General features: G+C 37.3%; 1 long non-coding RNA gene across 2 annotated transcripts in view; it reads left to right on the forward strand.

Moving 5' to 3' along the window:
- The first annotated feature begins 428 nt into the window (after positions 1-428).
- Positions 429-12,787, forward strand: part of LOC140683781 (uncharacterized) — a 53,869-nt gene continuing 41,510 nt past the window's right edge. The window contains exons 1-4 of one of the 2 annotated variants that reach the window (XR_012055254.1): positions 429-601; positions 894-976; positions 1,055-1,105; positions 7,826-10,850. This is a non-coding gene — a long non-coding RNA (uncharacterized lncRNA). Of the gene's footprint in view, positions 602-893; positions 977-1,054; positions 1,106-7,825; positions 10,851-12,787 lie in introns of those variants that run through there. The other variant, XR_012055253.1, reaches the window with a different exon arrangement.

Genomic DNA, 12,787 nt, shown 5'->3' on the forward strand with positions numbered 1-12,787 from the left:
CTCATGGTTATATTTTTTTCCTTTATGTAAAAAACCAAACATTTACATTTTTCTTGGTATAAAATGTTAAGTATTAGAATAAAAGTAATGATAAAAAGAAGTACTTGAAAGCCATTAGTAAAAATATTTACTCATACATAATATTAGTTTTGCTAAACAGAGAAATGGTTCCTTTGAAATTATTTTTTGGCCTCTCTAATTAATTTTGCTGTTCCCATTGATTAGAAGGGGAAAAAAAAAGTTAACTGCTGTTCAGTAGCCAAATTTAGCTAGTCAGATGCTTTTAATATGCTTTATGCACAGCAGAAATGACTGCACCAGATTTACAGACAAATGAGGGGATTAAATGAAATCTTGTTTAACAGGACTACATATCCTAGAGTGAATCTAGAGTGGAAGAGGGAGGGTCAGAATCCCTCCCTGTTCATGGGAAGCAGAAAGTTTATAATGCTTTGAACCAGGAAATTATTCTGCTTCTGCAGGGTTTCCCAACAGGACCCAGAGCTACAGGAATGAGTCAGGGAAAGGAGGCACAGGGTGTGATTTAGCAAGTGTGAATGCGCTATGGACCCTGCTGGGAAATGTAACTACATCTTCAGAGGTGTTGTTTTTCCTCCTTGTCTTTTTTTCTTCATCTGACAGACATGCCTGAGCCAAGTAGCTCTGTCATTGTGAAAAGGAGCTTCTTGTGCAGTTCCTTGTGCTGACAGTGTTGCCTTGAGCTTAAAATGCTTGTGAAACTCCAGTTTTAGATGAATGTCACTTATCGCTGTTCTATGAATATTCGATAGGAATGATTTTTACAGATTTTCTTCTGACCTCTCTTCCTCCTAAATAACTGCAGAGAGAGAGAAGACAGTGATTCATACAGCTCTATGTGATCGTTGTTGTAGATATCAGCTTTCTAGACCATGGAGTTTGTGTACCATCCATAGGAAGAGGCAACATGCTCCAAGGGAGGTGATCAAGAGGGTGGGTGAGTATGGAGAAAAAGACACAGAAAGATCTTTCATGCTGAATTTTACTGAATGTCTTTTCTGATCTGCCCTGACAGCTCTGGATTCCATGGGACAGTCTCACGCAATCCCCACTCTCCATTAGCTGGGTATGAAACAGACGATTTTATTAACTGATAATGTTATCAAATCATGGTGCAGCCTATCACCTGGGATACCTGGGACTCCTTGAGGCATTTAGGCACTATATTTTGCTATTATCTTCCCATGAAACAAAATTTCCCCCATAGTCAGCAAATCAGATTCAGTTTGTCCAGCTGATCCAGCTTCTTTCATGTGAAAATATGAGAAGGAGTTGATTTATATGTTTGTTATTTTGATCTCAAATTGAGGTATTTCCTGCACATATTCTTTACTTTTATGAAAAATTCTCCTCATTCTTAAACTTCCAAGCCATTTCAGTACTCTTAGTAATAGCAGCAATGATACCTCTAGGAAAAAAAGTTAAAGCTCTAGCATTGCTTTCCAATTCAGGCCAAAAAAACAGGTGAGGTCACTGAAATATGACTCCAGGCATTTCTTCCTCTTGTCTGAGCAAACACTTGTAGGGCACCTAATTTCAAATGATTTGTAATATGAAGCTGTCAGGCAAAAATTTTTCATATAAACTTAATGACTTTGTAATTCCCATGTCTTTTCATGTTTCCTTGCACAGGTCAAGATGATCCTTGGTTTTTTGGGGGGTTTTTTGGGGGGGTATTTTTTAGGGTTTTTTGTGTGTTTGTTTGTTTGGGGTTTTTTGGGTTTTTGGGGTTTTTCTTTTGGTTTTGTTTTGTGCCCAGATATTTTCATTAGCGCTGGAGATAGATAGATGGACTGGCTTGCAGTGGTAGAACAGACAAAACGTTTTCCTGTGAAAACGTTCTGTGTCCCAGAACTCTACCAGAGTCAATACAGAGCTGGCTAGGGACAGATGGTGACGAGTGCCATGTAAATGTACCCCAGTCCATACAGGGTTGCAGTCTAGGAACAAGGCAAAAAATATGTGACACATTTTCCCCAGGGTCTAGAAGCCACTTTAATTTAAGTCTCTCTCTAATCAGTGTGTTACAGAATTTTCTAAATATTTCTCTTCTGTGAGCTCACTGACTCTTTACTGACACCTGCAAATATCTGTGACTCAAAATGTGACATGGTCACACAAATACATCAATGTTACTCCTCCCCACGATGTGTTCACCACCAGGTCAAACATATTTTCTATTACTCATGTGGGCTGAGCAACTGTTTAATGCACCTGCTAATATTCAAAACTGAATAACCAAGCAGGTGCCAGAGAGCAATTCCCAGAAAAGTGTAACAGCTTAGGCCATGCTGCCCACCTCAGAGGCACCTGCAATTCAAATCTCTTTTCTGCATTTGACACATTAAGTGGGCATTTCTGTGAAGCACCATGGTTGTTGTATACAAAGGTACCTAAATCACATTTCTTTTCACTTTGAAGAGCTTTACTTCAGAACTTCTAAAATTATTTGCTTTAGGATTTCAAAAAATTGTTCACAATCTTTTTAGTTGCTAAAAAAAATTTATAGGAATAAAAACACATCATGTGTTTTTGGAAATACTTCACCAAAAATCCTACCCAAATATATTATGCCTTGCTTTTTTTCATACCATTGTACTGTGCCTAAGCAACTCTGCCTAATGACTTATCTGTCCCTTTCTTTTCCACTTGTTAACTTGTCCTTGTTTTATTGGTTCTTCGCCACAAATTTCTGTCTGTTAAAGAGTTGGGTCCTCCATTATGATAAATCTTCTCTACTTGTGTAACTTTTGTGCCTTCCTCTTTCACGTAGTATTTCTTTAGATTATATTATCAATCACCAAGTACTGATTTTTTTTTTTAAACTTCATTTCTTTTACCTAATAGAAATGGAAATAATTTTTTTAAAGGCAGTTTTTTATTAAATCCTCCACTTTTTAAATACTGGTGCAGTCAGCAGGGGCAATCTGCAACAACATCTGCTGCAGAAAGGGCAAACTGTTCTGTCTAGTACAGGCCAAAATGGCCTTTGTAATGCATTTTAGAAAAGTCTTTACTACTAATGCACTAGTTTACTGAGGCATGCAAAAGTCATTTCCACATTAATCTACACCCGAAAAGGCTTCTCTGATAAGGCTTGGCCTCAGTCAGTAAATCCTCTCAGCTCATCTTAGTACCACTGCAAGGCTAATTGCACAAGCAACAATCACATATCTAACCAGGGGATTGACTTAATTTTAAACTCTTGTTGGAGCTATGCTCTTGCACAATTCAGTGCTGATTTTCTGTGTCTAGAGCATTACATATAAACTCCTGTGCTCAGTTTTTGCTGACTATATTTCTAATAAAAATGAAGTATTTTCCCCCTTCCATACGCATGCATCTTCAGTTATTAATGTTAAACCCTTGGCCCTCTGTCTGTGTTAGCAAAGTTAAATTCTTTCTAGCAATTGCTTTCTAAATTGCTTCACCACAATCATTCTGTGCATGAGAAGAGCAGCAGATTAAAATGACTTCTCAAACTGGTGCTAGATAAAAATACAAAATCTTTGACTAAAGTCAATCCACATTTTTAGCTACAATTCATTGAAATGAGGATTTGCAATGTTTCTGTGGATGGCTTTTATTTCTGACACAGTGTGCTGCAAATTCTGTGTTACAGGAAGCGACTCAAAATATGAAATGTATTTTATCTTGAAACTAGAAGTTAGCAGGAAGAAAAGTATTTGTGTGCAATAGAGTACTGGGTGAAAATCCACAACAATCAAAACATTGAGACCATTGGATTCAGGACAATTCACATTTTCCCCTTCATAGAACATTGCAGTCCTCTAGCATCAGAACATGCAACCATTTAACATGAAAGCTCTTGCAAAATATTGTGATCAAAAAACACAAATTATTTTTTCTCTCTCTCTCTTTTTTTTTTTTTAAGCTCTATGTCATACCTTTAATCTTACCTCCACAAGCATGAAGAATTTTAATTTTTTTTTTTCTAGAAACAGTGGAAATTTACTGATAATCACTCAACTCAGCATAGGGGATTAAAGAAAAATACCAATTATATGAAGATCAAGATAAAATTGCAAAGGCTGGAAACAATGATTCTTCTCCAGCTTGCCAACTCTGCCAGTTGGTGTGTGGGTGGGATCCAGAGACCCCCACCTTCCTGTTCTAGAGGATGTCCCTGCAGGGACTACCACCACAGCCAGGACAGAACACAACTCTTGTATTCCTTAAGCCCATGTGCAAAAAGAAAGCTGTCATTGCGTCCCCAGAGCCTTTTCTAACACAGGAATAAAAAAATACAGATTGTGCCTGCTATGCGTTCAGATGACAACCCACTCAATCTGTGTCATCACATTTTCCATCAGTCTGAAGGCTTGTCTGATTTTCTTATTGGACCTCAGCTCTCCCTTTAAAGCTTGCCTGAGAAGAATGATAGCAAGCCAGCATTTTATTATTCCTCTGCACTTTCACAGCAGCTGACACAAAAGATTTAGACAAGAATACCAAAATAGAGAGGGTAGTTAGGCATATCCTGACAGGCTGTTCAAAAATTGGTTGAGTTGTCCACTCCTTGAGCACTGGAAGTCTCAAATGCTAATGTGCATGTGCAAGAGACTTGCCAGACTAGGCTGGTTCTACATAACAGCACCACTGATTTGTAGAACAGAAACTATTCCTCAGCACTACAGTTTTGTGCTTAATGTGGTTACCAAATGGTTGATTCTTGTGAAATACTACCCAGTTAAATGGGACTTATATCTAACACTGTTTTATTGTTAATGAATAATATAGGAGCAGGAAAGAATGAACACACAAAGGCAACTATTGCCTACTGCAGTCATTTCAGAGCCAAAATTGTAAGTCTGCCTTTTTCTTGCAGTTTTACTGTGGGTCCACAGCTATAACTGAAATATAGCTTAGAAACAAACAGATGTACTGGAATCAGAAGTGATAGTTAATTAACGTGATTAACATAAACATAGAAGAAATACTAATAGAAAAAATGTCAGGGTATAAGATTTCATGTTATGTAGCCTCAGGAGATGAAATATTTAACTGTTTTATTTTCTTCAGCTTAACTAATATTTTCTCATCCACTGCTCAAAGGAGTGCTGAAAATTAATTAATGTCTGCTTTGACCTATAGATTGACTTCAAATGCCAAGTTTTATGAATACTTTTGGATTATGGATTTTTCCTAGGGCCTTGCCTTTGTTGTTTTTCTTTCCCATATGAAAAGTGCATGGTTTTGCAGGTTTTGCTTTACTTTTTTAAAGTGTGTTTCAAAGACTGCATCCACTATAACTGCTGCAGTATTTTTAGGTATGTGAGGCTCACGGATCATGTAATGGAGAAACTACCTGGACATCTGGACCTCATATCTGGGTGTCCTTGCCTTCACCAGCTGCAGCTGGTTTTGCTTTGCTATGGGATGCAAAATCTCCCAGAGTAGTTAAGACTTAAAGGGAACCCAAGGTCATCTTGTGCAACCATCAGTTCAAGTAGTGCCATCTAAGCCAGGCTGCTGGACCATGTTCAGATGGCTTTTGAATGTCTCCAGCACTGGAAACTCCACAATCTTTCTGGAAAAGCTGTGCCAGTGCTTGGTCACTCCCACAGTAAGGAAGTTCACATGGAACTTTCTGTGTTTCCGTTTGTGCTTGTTGCCCTTGGTCCTGTCTCTGGAGAGCATTGAAAAGAGCCTGTCTCTGTCCTCTATGCACCTTTCCTTCAAGTATTTGTATATATGAATAAAAACCTTCCTTAGTGTTCTCTGGGACAAGCAGTGCCAGCTCTCTGAGTCTTTTGGCAGGGGAGAGATGCCTTAGTCCCTTCACCACCTTTATGACCCTTGATTGGGCTCTCTTTTTTATGTCCATGTCTCTCCTGTACTGATGAATTCAGAACTGGATACAGAATCCCAAGTATGACCTTACTAGTGCTGAGTGGAGGGGAAGAATCACCTCCCTCATATCTCATATTCTTCTGGGGAAGATTTCTTAAAATAGAACAAGAATAATAGTAAAGGTGCAAAAGAGCACTTCAAATATGCAGTTGTAAATGCAAAGACTTGAGCAGTTTCCTTCTCTTTTGACTGCTGCTGATAAGCTGTGAAAAGCAGCTTCCAAGCTAAAATAAGGCTCAATAGAGCACTTGTAACTGAAAACAGAATTTTAAGGCAAAATAGGAGGAAAGTGGCAAGCTCCCAGTAAATATGAGCCGAGATAAAATTTTCTATTCGGTTGTTAATGCACCTTGCAAATAGAACTGAGTATTACTTCAGATGAAGTGTGCTCTAAGAGTAGAAGAAAGACTTGGCACACAGCACACACTGTTCCAACCCATGAAAAAAAGCCAGGAGCCTGACTAAAACAAGAAAAGTTTCATATCAAGCTACAGACTGGAAAAACAAACATTGTAGACTGCTGCATAACTGTGTAAGCATGTTAAAATATAGATATACTCCATAAAAATTGTATTATGTAACTCCATTTCCATCTCCCACAGCTTTGTGGATAAAGTGTCCCCTTAGAGAGCTCAGCCAGTGGCAATTCAGGGAGACCTGACCCTTTCAAATGGCACTCTTTCTATGACAGGAGAAGTTTTTTGGGTCTCTAAAACCAGTAAAAATTTTACCACAGACTCCCTCTTTTCTCAGACTTTTGTCTCTTGTTCTTATTTGTTCTCTTGATCTGAAAGCTCAGCAATAAGACCATAAACAGGTACTGGAAACAGACAATTGAGGAAGATGGAAAGCAGAGGACGGCACATGGATTGGTGGCAATATAGACTGGGGGACCTGGGATGGGTATGATATCTTAAGTTTGCACACACTATTACTACTTTATAAGTATTTCTATATCCTAAAAAATTCTACAGGGCATAGCACAATTGCCTGGTTTTGATGCCACCCCCTACATATCAGTGATTTTGACTTTGCACTTCAAAGCAGCTGTATTTTAGGTGTTTCTTTCTTTTTTTTTCTTTTTTAAAGTTGAGCGTGTCTTCTCAGTTTCCATGTGGAAACCCAAAATGTCTTCAGGAGGTCTGAAAAGCCCTATGGAAAAAGTTTCTATGATTTTGACATTTTTCTTTGTGCTCAATTATATTCCATTCTTAGGGATTATATTAAAAAACTTTCTCCTTTGACACGTTTATCCCCTGGACAAACAGTGTCTGATTGTGATATGTGTTCTCTTTTGCAGTTGTAATAACCCTTTGTATTCCTGTGATGATTAATGCTCTGGAGTCTTCTCACTGACCTCAGCAATGCTGGCATTTTTTAGCATTATCTTGCCAATCAAAGTAATTCCATTTATGAACCTTAATATAGCTTTAAGACCTTGGCTTCAGACACTCAGTCTTGAGAGTTATTAAAATACAAACCAAAAAAACCCAGAGTTTTTCTCCCATTTCATTGATGCCTGGCAAGTCTCTTCTATTAACCAATGGCTGGATTATGTTTATTTTGAACGTTTTGTTAACAGAATAGAGAAAACCCATTTATCTTTGACAAATGTACATAAGCACAAGAGTTTTGTTTTATTAGTTTCACATTTTAAAAATTTACAATCAAAACACCCTGTAAAAAACAACTTTACACTGATTCACTCTTATTTCAATATAGCTGGCTACACAAACAGAAACACGCTGCATAGGAATCCCAGCTGAAATTAGAAGTATAAAAAGCAATGGGCCTTGTACCTAGTTAAAGTATCTCTACTCAGATCTCCAAAAGTATGTCAGGACACACTCTGAATTACCTGTGCCTAGTAAAGAATATGAACTAATGATGTCTAATGATGTCTTTCTGTCAGCTAATTCCAGAGCCTAAGCCCCAAGATGCCATCACTGATGGCAGAAATGCTTTCAGTCCATGGAAGAGCTAAATGGAGCACATCAAATGTTTCAGGTGACTACAGTGGATTGTAAGCCTTCACAAAATCCATCCAATAATGAGTCACCAGATTTTAGTGTAAGACATCTCAGAAGCAACATTTGAAATCAGGCCTTTTACCTTTTACTCAGCTGGATTTGCAAGACCGTGTCTGTCAAAGTGCTGAGTTTCTTTATATGCAGAAGTGGTGAACAGGGCTTTGTGGGGATGAGCAGTACCAAACCCTGTTTTAGGAAAAGCTGCCTCTAGAGAAGGGGGTTTGTCTGGCCTAGGTAACTGGGTAGTTTTCATGTCATACACAAACACTGTGAAAACAACCTGGGTATTTAGAAATTATATTTGCAATGAGCTAGAGAGAAGAGCACTCTGCTTGTCCACATTGGGTCATGTTCTACCATTGTTATACTTCATAATTTGGTTCAAATTTCTCCTTAGAAAAAGCCGGCAAAGTATAGATTTCTAATCCTTACTTCCTGAATATATTAAAGGACATGTACATGTGTCTAAATGTACCAGCTCTACAGACAAAAGCTCTTAGGACCAGAAAGAAATTCTTGACTGGGGCCTGTCAGCCCCAGTGGAACTATTTGAAAAAAACTTTCTACCAAGTAGAAAAACTACAGTCGTATCAGCTGGAAGGGTTTTCCCTCCTGTTAATAAAGACTCAAAGTGAGATCTGTAGAGATGGCTCTTCTGTGATTACACTGCTGCTGGCACTAGAAAGGAAAGTACTGCTTGACAGATTAAATATATAGGCTGCCTCCAACAGCTAATACAAAGTACATTATTTAATATTTCTCTTTGGTATTGTTTTGAGGCTCTGACCAGGATTACCTTGAAAATTACTTTTTTTTCAGAAGTGTGTACACCTGAAGGGAATATATCTGTGCATTCAGACTACAATCAAAATAGAATATGCAAAAAGAACCTGGAGACAGAAAGAGTTGTGCAACATCACATAAAAGATCAGTTCTAATTTTTCAAAACACCACAAAGATTTTCAGAGTATTTTCAGAGTTCCAGTTCAGGAGTGAATATTCCAAAGCTTCAAACATCCATTTGGCATTGCTCTAACATCAAACATATTTAATAGGCCCAGAGATACAGATATATGAATTCTGTACCAGCTATTTTCTTTTCTGGAGATGATAACAGTAAGTTCAGTATGCGCTATATGAGACATCTCATGCAGAAGAGAATAAAAGAATGGAGAAAAAATGTATTGATGCCACCCCAGGACTACACGTTAATTATAGTATGTCCCCAGATACATGCTTTGGTTGTGGTGGGGTTTGTTTTGTGGGGTTTTTTTTGTTTGTTTGTTGTTTTTTGTTTTGTGTTTGTTTGGGCTTTTTATTTGGTATTTTGGAGTTTTGTGGGGTATTTTGTTTTGTTTTGTTTTTTGGTTTTTTTCTGAAGGGCTATTTAGAACAGATGCAAATCTTCTCCTCAGATATGACAACGCAGAGTAAATGTCTGAGGATTTTGATTTCTTTGTGTGTACAGTACATACAGATTAGTACTTTTCTTTTTCTTTCCTGCCTTTTCCTAGCTAAAGGAGAATGTGTGGTATCCATTTTTGCTTACTTGGCAATGAGGATTAGAAGCTCTTAGGATGAGAAGTTATTTCCAGGCCATTGTAGAGTAACACTGTTATACCTATAGTACATCTGAGAAGGTTCTGTCCCTTTCTCTGTGGATGGACATAATAATTGTGAAATAATGTGGTCAATATCACAAGTCAACATTCCTGTTCCAAACACTGATTAGTCCTCCATAAAGGTCACAGATACTTCACACTGCTAAACATTCCCCAAATATTATTCACAGTTTAAACCAGAGCACAAATATTCATGTGAGAGAGGAGGAAATGGAAAATAAATTTATTTTCCTCTTGCTTGTGCACTTTGCATTAACCCAGTTCTTTTTCATACTAGATCAGAAGGATAAACCCCCCTGTTTCATCAGACTGAAAAGTTAATAACAATCTTTTCTTTTTCCTTATATATTATTTTAATTTTAACTGGGTCACACTTTTAATTAGCAATATTTTGATGATGCGTCTTAATCATTACTACAGAAGAAAAAGAAGGCCAAAATCAGGAGATCAATTTTTATGACTAAGTTAAATGAAATTTTATTGAGATGTGTGTTTACACAGAATAACAGGATACTCTGAGATGAAAGGGACCCACAACTTTGGATCTTCTGGTCCAAATTGTAAGTGAATGGCCAACAACCTTGGTGCTATTAGAATGATGCTCTGACCAACTGAGCTAATTTTGTTTTAATTTTTGTAACATAAGAAAAAATTTGTGGGTATTAAGGAAGAATAGCAGAGTTCCACTACAGAAATAAAAATAAAATTATTGTGTGAATCATCACCAAATTAATGGCACATTAATAATAAGTTCATAGCTCTGGGGAAAGCAAACTTTACTTACACTGAGCCAATTAAACAGAGACACGTTTGTTGTGTGTGCTTATTGCTTGAAATATCTGATTGTTATTGTACTATTGTTGTGGTTTTAAGCCCAGCTGGAAATTATGTGCCACACAGCTTAATTTGCTCAACCCTTGCCTCTCTCCCCTCTCACCTTGGTGAAATGGGGAGGAGTAGCAAAGCAAAACTTCTAAGACCAGTTTATAATAATTGAATTTAAAGTAAAATAAAGTAATAATGGTAAATTAAAATAATAATGAAAAATTTAAAAAATAAAAACAAGTGGTGCTTAATTCAGTTGTTCACCTCCCACTGGTTAATGCCAAACTTGCCTTCCTGAACTCAAATTGTCTCTCCTCATGGATAACTCTCCCAAGTTTATTTACAGGGCATGATGTTCTATGGTGTAGATAATCCCACTGGTCAGTTCTGATCATCTGTCCCAGATAGGCTCCCTCTGAGGTTTTTTGGGTACCTCTTCACTGGCAGAATGCGAGAAAGAAAAAAATGTCCTTGCCTTAGAATAAACACAGTTTAGCAAAACCCAAAACAGCAGTGTGTTATCAACACCATTCTCATTCCGAATCCAAACCACAGCCCTGTAACCACTACTGAGAAGTTAACTCTGCTCTAGCAGAAACCAGGACAACTATCAGTGTATTTCTTATGTTATTCTGCATCACTGCCTTCCTCATGTCTGATTATAGAAGGTTGAGAGGGTTGCTCATGACTGAGCATAGAATAACATTTAATCAGTATATGTGAAATTTGGTTTTCAAATATGTGAGCCATTCTCACCACCAGCCTCCATAAAATGAACAAATCCTTTGTGGACAGCAGGAAAACCCAACCTTCTGTGAATCTAGGCTGAATCTAGTCAGTCATCCTCTCAGCAATGTACCAATAATGAACCAGCATCCTCCCAACTCAGTATCTGTACTTTTAGAAGTGGTTTAGGTGTACCAGAGTGCTGAGTTAGAGCCACGGAGAGTGAAGGTAGGACTGCAATGGGCAGCTGGGATCCTGGGGTCCTGCACACTTAAGAGCAACAGCAAGGAAGGGATATCATCACAGGCATCAACATCATGTACAAAAGACTTCCCTAAGTGCAGGTAGATAGCATTTATCTTCCTCAATGACATGAAGAAATATTGTCATTGGACAGCTTTCTAGCTCATGTGAAAGACCAGCATCAGTGAACTGAATATATGGAATTACAGAAATGCAAAAAGAACCCAAAATGGTAAGCACAGAATCCCAGTAATGCTTTCTTTTTTTTATATAAAGATCCATTTGAGGCCACTGAGATAATTTCAAAGTATAATATTAAGAATCTTTTAATCTATCCTGAATTTCTTCACAGTGGAAAAGAGAAGGTTGGCTCAATAATCAAACCACAAGTCAGCTGCTGTGATTACTGTGATTTCCTTTCTACTTTTGTTAAAACGGACCATTTTCCCTTTGAGGGTTGTACAAGCCCAAATCAATGAACCAAAATTGGTTCCAACACACTAATTTTGGTTCATTGATTTCCAGGCCAACATTCCTTTTGTTTACTAGAAAAAATCTCAACAATCTGTCAGTAATATTTGTTGGCCTTTTTGTTTGAACTTATTTCAAATATTTTGTCTTCTTTCCATTGTTCTCCTACCATCAGCCAGTGTTTCAGGGTACTGTAATATTTCCTAGAAGATCACTTCTCACAGGTGAACACCTACACAGAGTATATTTTGGGATAAAATCCCTGAAAATGATACATTATATTGAAGCTGAAATTGTGCTAGAAGCAAGAGCTTCTACTGCCTAGGCAAAAATATGAAAATATTAGATATAGGTCATCATGGCTTGTTTTCAGCTTTTATGAACAGAACAGTTCTATGAACAGCCAAGAAAGATAAAAATTACTATTCCAATACTACCATTGGAAAAGGTAACGTTGTAACTTTGGTGTGTTCCAGATTTGCAGTGCCATACTTAACTAAATATTGCTTTAACTGAAAGGCTTAATTGGTGCTAAGTCATACAGTTCACCATGCATTTTGCTGAGCTTACTCCTTTTTAACGTCATGTCAAGGCAAGTGAAAAATAATACTTTTCTCAAGCAACAAACGGATTATTTTTTTCCCATTACAATGGCATATATGAAATTTTCACAGTCGTAAAGATGAATAGCCACAATTACTTGATCTATTTGAATTTTAGTGTGATTTTAGTTTTTCCTCTTTAAAAAAACCCTAATATTCCCTTTCACTATCATGGCAATCATAATATTTATTTGAAAATTGTTTTTTCCCTTACAGATGAAATTGGTGATTGATATCAGAAATATCATTCATTTTTTGGCCTGAATGTTCATTTCTAAATTCTGAAAGATAGAAATCTAAGAAAACAAAATTTATATAAAATCCCATTTTGCATCACCACATGTAGCTGAATTTA

This window comes from Taeniopygia guttata, chromosome 3, assembly GCF_048771995.1.
Source record: "Taeniopygia guttata chromosome 3, bTaeGut7.mat, whole genome shotgun sequence".
NCBI lineage: Eukaryota > Metazoa > Chordata > Aves > Passeriformes > Estrildidae > Taeniopygia > Taeniopygia guttata.